Genomic DNA, 7221 nt, shown 5'->3' on the forward strand with positions numbered 1-7221 from the left:
ATGTAAAGGAGTTTTAAATATAGTATTCTCAGTAGTCAAGGATTTGATATTCAGAATTTTGGCTCTGTGGGCAAAGGTCAGCAGTAGTAAGGTTAAAGCATGAATTTGAGTAATTTTTTGGGAAGTTTTAGATTTGGAAATCTAATGACTATGGTTTGATAATGCGTATAGTCCCCCAAATTTCAAACTAATTGACTGGGCAGATTGTACATATTTTAATATTATGTTGCATCATTAGACAATACACAAACATATATACCTCAACTCATTTCTAGAATTTTACCTGCCTGTATTCAAGTAATTGTATCCTCTTTTGGATACAAAAATTATCTCATTTAGATATCCATACAAATAAATGTAATGAACATTTATCAACTTGACATTTTATGGCATATTTCCTACACACTGCCATAAGAGGAAATTAAGTTTATTCAGATATGCTTAATAAACTAAAGATGTGGGAACCTGGAGTTTATTAAGTATTTAAAAATGTAGTTGCCTAATTACCAAACCATATTTTTTGTTTATACAAGAACTAAGAGAGTTTTCTAGCAAATTTACAAATCAATATACTTTATAGCAATCTTTTATTAAATATATAATTTATAGAGATGTATTTTACGTAAGAAGCAAATTTGGTGTCAATATGTAAATATGTCTAAGAATACACATACACACAGACACACAAATAATTATAATTATGTACTTATGTATATGTAACTGAGCAGCTTAACTTCACGATGCATTTTAAAACTTGTTTTTTCCTTTCTCTTGGGTTTCAACATACAACCTTGAAGTAAACTGCAGAAGCCTTTTCCTTTAGCCTTAAAATAGACTCTACATCCCTCCGTTTCTTACCATATATACTCCCTTCACATTTATCTGACTGTATGCTAGTATCTAATTATTTGCCTTCCTAGAAGTTCCAGGGGCTAATCTTGAGACAGACAGAACAAGCCTAGAGACTCAGCTGCAAAATTCCTGAGATTACTTCAAGGCGGCTAGTCATCAACGTGGACATTGTTGAGATGATGCTAGGCCGAGATCTAAGTCCATGGGGAACCCAAGATAGCCACTAGAACAGGTTAATTTGAGGACAATCTGGCTACTTCCCTATTACTAGTTTCGGTTAGTAAAGTCACTTTCTTTCTAATGTATGCCACTCTTGTTAATTACACTCTGCAAGCGGTGAGTGACAGAACCTGCATTCACTTCTATATACAAAAGAATGTTTACAGTAATTCTAAGCACTAGTTTCCCCAAAACAACAGTGTAAGCCACAATGCCTATAAATAGTTATCTTCCATTGTTTGCAAGTATTTTTTTTAAATGAGTCACAATGCAGTATATTCATATTCAGGAAACATTGTAAGGGTTTGTTATTGCCATTTTTTTTTTTCTGTTTTTATCTTTCTAGTAACCAGCAAGTAGAGTAAGAACCCCAGGCGGTCTGATTTCTAATTCAATTGCATTTTCATTTTATAATTCTTTCGTTATTTTTATTCTGCTTGCATTTCTAGTATTTTATTTGTTTTTAAAAAATCATATATAATGGTCTTCACCATTATTGCAAATGAATATACACAGGTCATAATAGTCAGTGGACGTTTATACCCTTAGTCACACACACACATATATTCCACTCTATTTATATAGTGCTAGTGATATCACTAGTGATTACTGGTGAGAAATATTTGCAGATGACTAGATGGATCTTGATATATAGATATGGAGATATTACAGATATATAGATGTTCAATATGGAGCTTGATATATAGTGCACACTTATGCACTCCTATACTAGGAGTGGTTCCACTCCTAGAAGTTCTGAGGTATTTAGATAACTAAACTCTGAGCTTTCAATTACTTAATCAATAGTCATAATAGTCACTGGACATTTACACCCTTAGTCACACATATACACACATATTCCACTGTGTTAATATAATCACAGTACTAGTGATATCACTAGTGATTACTGGTGAGAAATGTTTGCAGATGAATAGGTGAGCATGATATATATACATATATATGGAGATATTATAGATATATAGATATTCAATATGTAGCTTGATATATAGATATAGTGCATATCTATACCTCATCTTTTACATAGATGTTTTTACTACAAGGAATATGCAGTGTGGTTCTGGTATCAAGTCCATATTTATGCTCCTAAGCGGAAGTCTTCCATTCCTAATATCATTTGAAGGATTTTCTTTCAACCTCATTTTGAGTCATAATTATCCAGTAAGTTGTGCTCTACTCCTCCATGTGATCGACTGCTAGAGCAATTGACAGTAAAATGGCCATTTGCTTAAATCAATCCCTCTGTATTCATTAGGAAAAATGATAGGTCCCTGTAATTCTTCGGTTGATATTTCAAAAGCTTTTTGTTGCTCATCACTTTTTAAAAATTTTCTACTCCAGATATGATCAAACATGTCACAGTGAATTTACTGTCTATCCATTTTGAATGGCCTCACTAGCTGTTTCTAGATTCTTTCTCACTCAGGTCTCACTCACTCACAGGGGGCTGTAAGAATTTACAAAGGCTGCAAAGTCTTTTGACAGTGGAAAAACAAATTTAACCAAAGCATAACCCGATAAAAAGCCATCTCTGTGTATTCCTCACAAATCACTCCTTGGTTCCAGCAACTAGAGAGCTACTGGCTAACCATTTGTACCCATCACATGTAGGGAACAGCAGTTTCATAGTGAGAAAGAATCTCAAATTATGTATTCATTGACTGTAGCAACCTTAATTATGGTAAAGCCTATGGACAACTGGAGATAGATAATTACAAAGGGTTTGCATTTACAAATAGAGTTCCAATACTTAAAGATCAGTGTTTGATAGGAACTACTTTGAAATAAACTACCACAAGTGGATATATGCTAAATTATCCACAAAACCAGATGGCTAAAGATGTTTCAATTTTATCTGACAGAGTATCAAGTATAAAACTCCAAATGGCCCAGCCAAATTTAGAAGGAAAGAGAATATGTATTCAAGCTTTAAAGAAATGCTCAGTCAGTTTTATTAGTACCTTGAAATTGATCTTACTCAAAGAGATGAACTGAATGTGAAAACATTCTAATCAGAATTATAAATAGTTCATATTAATAATATTGAATTCCAAACCAGTTTCTCCACCAAAAACATATTGAATCTAAATAAATTTTGCAATAGACATATTTTGAATTCCATACATTGAGACTACAGAATACATTTGCTCCAGAATTACTTCTATTCTATTGATCTTGTAAGAAAACAAGCAAGTCTGACATGGATTATAGGAGCCTAATTTAAAAGCAAGAGATACAGCATGGTGTTGTCATTCCAAAACAACAAATCAGTTGGGATTTTTAGTTAGAAGGTGACAGGAGTATTTTCAGGTGAATCAAATGGTAAATTTCTGACATATCCATTACCTGAACTTTTTCACTTAGTACATCAAATTTTTGTGTATTAGAAATGATTGTGGCTGATCCATGGAGATTTACTTTTACTAGATGTTTTAGTTGTGGGCTGTTTTATTTCTCTTCGTGTAAAAGAGCTTTTCTACTAGCAGATCCACTCGCTAAATATCCAGTGTTAGTCAGTCATTTTCATAATTTGACATGTCCCATTGGATGTCCAGAAACTCAGGTGGAAACAACAATAAAATAAAGTTCAAGTTTTAAGACTTTGCCATGTTACAGCTAAGTTTCTGATTAAATGTATCTACTCTTCATCTTACTCCTTATCTCCTCCTCACTGCCACAATGCCCTAATAAACAGATCTTTGTAACAATAAGCTCATCATTTGTTTTGGCTCTATCCATTTATATGAGTCTTTTCTAATGCCGTGATCCCTGACTTGTCTCTCTTTTAAGTTTGTTGCCCTTGGTTTCACTGATGCTGTTAACTGATCAATACATTAGCTTAACCGCTCTTGGTTTAAACACAAAACTTTTTTTTTTTTTTTTTTAAGATAGAGTCTCACTCTGCCACCCAGATTGGAGGGCTGGAGTGCAGTGGCAGGATCTCTGCTCACTGCAACCTCTGTGTCCCAGATTCAAGAAATCCTCCCGCCTCAGCCTCTCGAGTAGCCGAGACTACAGGCATATGCCACCATGCCTGGCTAATTTTTGTATGTTTAGTAGAGATGGGGTTTAACCATGTTGGCCAGGCTGATCTCGAGCTACTGGCCTCAAATGATCTGCCCCTCTGGGCTTCCCAAAGTACTGGGATTACAAGCGTGAGCCACTGTGCCTGGCACAAAAAGTTGTTTTTAATTTCTCCTCCATTTCTAATAAGTAGTATTTTTGTCTTAACAAATCTCAACAGTACAGGCAAAACTCACCATGTATACTTTGATTCTGTTACTTTTCAGGGCTTCACAAAGCAGGAAAATATGTCTAATCATATATTAGAGAATAGATTTTTTCTCAGTTTAAAGCCACAGAACCAGTTTAAAAGGCAGTGTTTTCTCTTAATATGCTCTCGGCAATGCTTTGCTTTGGAATGTAGGCACCATGAAAATAAGTCAAGGTATTAGAATCATCTTATTAAAATGACTATGCAGCATTCTTTGTCAAGCATTTATTTCGGAGTTTAAAATGTATAAAGAGATCACTCATGGATTTTACTGTGTGTATGCAGCTGGAATTTAGTTAAGTTCTTAAGTGTCTAACTTGAGAGAAAATTATCCGACTAACCTTTAAAATAGGATTTTTCTGATACTATAAATGTATTATCCATATGACTGAGCATATTTTAAGGCAACATCTCCTTAAGGATATTGCTTACTTTCTTTTCCTATTCTGGGCATTGAAATCTTAAAAAAAGATAAATTAGGGTCTACTTGGCATAGAATTTAGCATGATTCTGGCTTCCAAATAAATATTTAATAATTGCTCAATAAGTGCTTGTAGAATAAATGAATGGAGGTGCTTTTTAATGACAAGAAATAGCTACTGCAGCAATATCAGTGATTGTTGACATGTGTACACAGACAAAACAGCAATTATATCACACACAAAAAGCAGATTAACAATATATCATTTATATATAAAGTTGGTTTAATTTTAACGTCCAAGCCCTCAATAGAGGGACTTAGCAAAATTAATTGCCCAAGTGATATATATTGAATACATACCTGTGTTTTTTTTCTCCTATTTAGTCATTTTGCACATGAATCAGGTTTTGTTGTATCCTCTGTGGTTTTTTTTTTAAGCACATATAATTAAAAAAAAAAATTATTACACTTTAAGTTCTGGGATACATGTACAGAACGTGCAGGTTTGTTGCATAGGTGTACACATGCCATGGTGGCTTGCCGCATCCATCAACCCATCATCTACATTAGGTATTTCTCCTAATGCTCTCCCTCCCCCAGCCTCCCACCCCTCTACAGGCCCCGGTGTGTGATGTTCCTCTCCCTATGTCCATGTGTTCTCGTTGTTCAACTCCCACTTATGAGTGAAAATATGCATTGTTTGATTTTCCCTACTTGTGTTAGTTTGCTGAGAATGATGGTTTCCAGCTTCATCCATGTCCCTGCAAAGGACATTAACTAATCCTATTTTATAGCTGTATAGTATTCCATGGTGTATATGTGCCACATTTTCTTTATCTGGTCTATTATTAACGGGCATTTGGGCTGGTTCCAAGTCTTTACTATTGTGAACAGTGCTGCATTAAACATATGTGTGCATGTGTCTTTATAGTAGCATGATTTATAATCCTTTGGGTATACACCCAGTAATGGAATTGCTGGGTCAAATGGTATTTCTGGTTCTAGATCCTTGAAGAATCACCACACTGTCTTCCACAATGGCTGTGTTTTTCTCCAGTAGCAATCTCCATCAGCATGGCCACTTCTGTTTGATATTAGGGTTTTGATCTCAGTCCCTGAACATTTTAATTCCTATTTGTTTAAGTAACACATTTTATTAATGCTTTCTCTAGTACATACCATACTGACATTTAAGACAGTTATGTTGTGTAAAATGCATGGCTCCTTTTTTCTGTAGGACAAAAAGCTACTACTTTTGTTGTGGCTGACCTCCTTTTCCTTCACTCTCTGTTTTTGTTCAGTATTCTCTCTGAGCTTTCTAGTGTCATAGAATACTTAATTCCTTCTTTTGCAATAAAAGATACATTTCCTGGATGAGTGTGATCCAACTAAAAACAAGACAAGACAAAACAAAACAAACAAACAAAAACAAAAACACAAAGATAAACTTGCCTTCTGCTTAGATATCAGATTTCACTTCCCCCAAATCCCAATGTATGATTCCCACTCCAAAATTCACAACTTTACTATTTAGCCACGTCAAGCAACCATTTGATAAGCCACAGTACCACTTGAACTTTGCGTGTGTGTGTGTGTGTATAATGAGTTATATCAATAGTGAAATATCAATACAGATGGAGTTTTATATAGAACTACTAATAAATATGAATAACAGCATGCCTGCATGAAGTTGTTTGTTTATTCCTGAGCATATATTTTACTGCAGTATACTGAGGTTGCACTGTAACTAGTAAGATTTAAAATTTGAATAACAAGCATATTGACATGTGAAGCCTTTTGATACAGTGTTCCCCAGTCTCTTCTCCTCAGCATCTGTATCATCCATAAAAGACTTTTGCTGAAAAAAAGGATAGTGGGAATAGGGACTGCATCCAAGCACTCCTGACAGGCTCCCTGATTGAGACCTCTCTGCTAAGAATGGCTTTGTTTCCGTTTTGAACTTGTTGAGCCTTTCTTGAAGAAAGAACTAAGAGAGAAGATAACATCGTTTTTCATCACCATGCTTTTCCTCAAGCAATTCTTCAAGCCACAGGCAGAGTCCCACAGACCTCTCGTATTTTGAAATAAGTTGTTTCAAGCAGACTTTTCCATTTCATCTGATGTTACATTACATATCCCTGCTCTCCTTTAGTTACAGGATTTCCTCAAACTTCCAACTATTCAGTAAGCTACTGATCTCATGGGGCAACATGAGAGTCTCCATCAAATGTTGGCTTTGTTCTGCAGAAAAGATGGAAAGTGAATCATTATTTGAAACTATATTATGTGACCCTGTGGAAGTCAAAGTTTATCATTATATTAAATGCTGCTTTTTCTAAGAGTACTACTTTAAGTAGCTGATCTTCCACTCATAGGATGACTTAGTAGTCATTGTTAAGTAGTTCTGAATTTCAATTTTCTCATCTGGAATATGGGA

This window comes from Colobus angolensis, unplaced genomic scaffold (genome assembly GCF_000951035.1).
Source record: "Colobus angolensis palliatus isolate OR3802 unplaced genomic scaffold, Cang.pa_1.0 Scaffold266, whole genome shotgun sequence".
NCBI lineage: Eukaryota > Metazoa > Chordata > Mammalia > Primates > Cercopithecidae > Colobus > Colobus angolensis.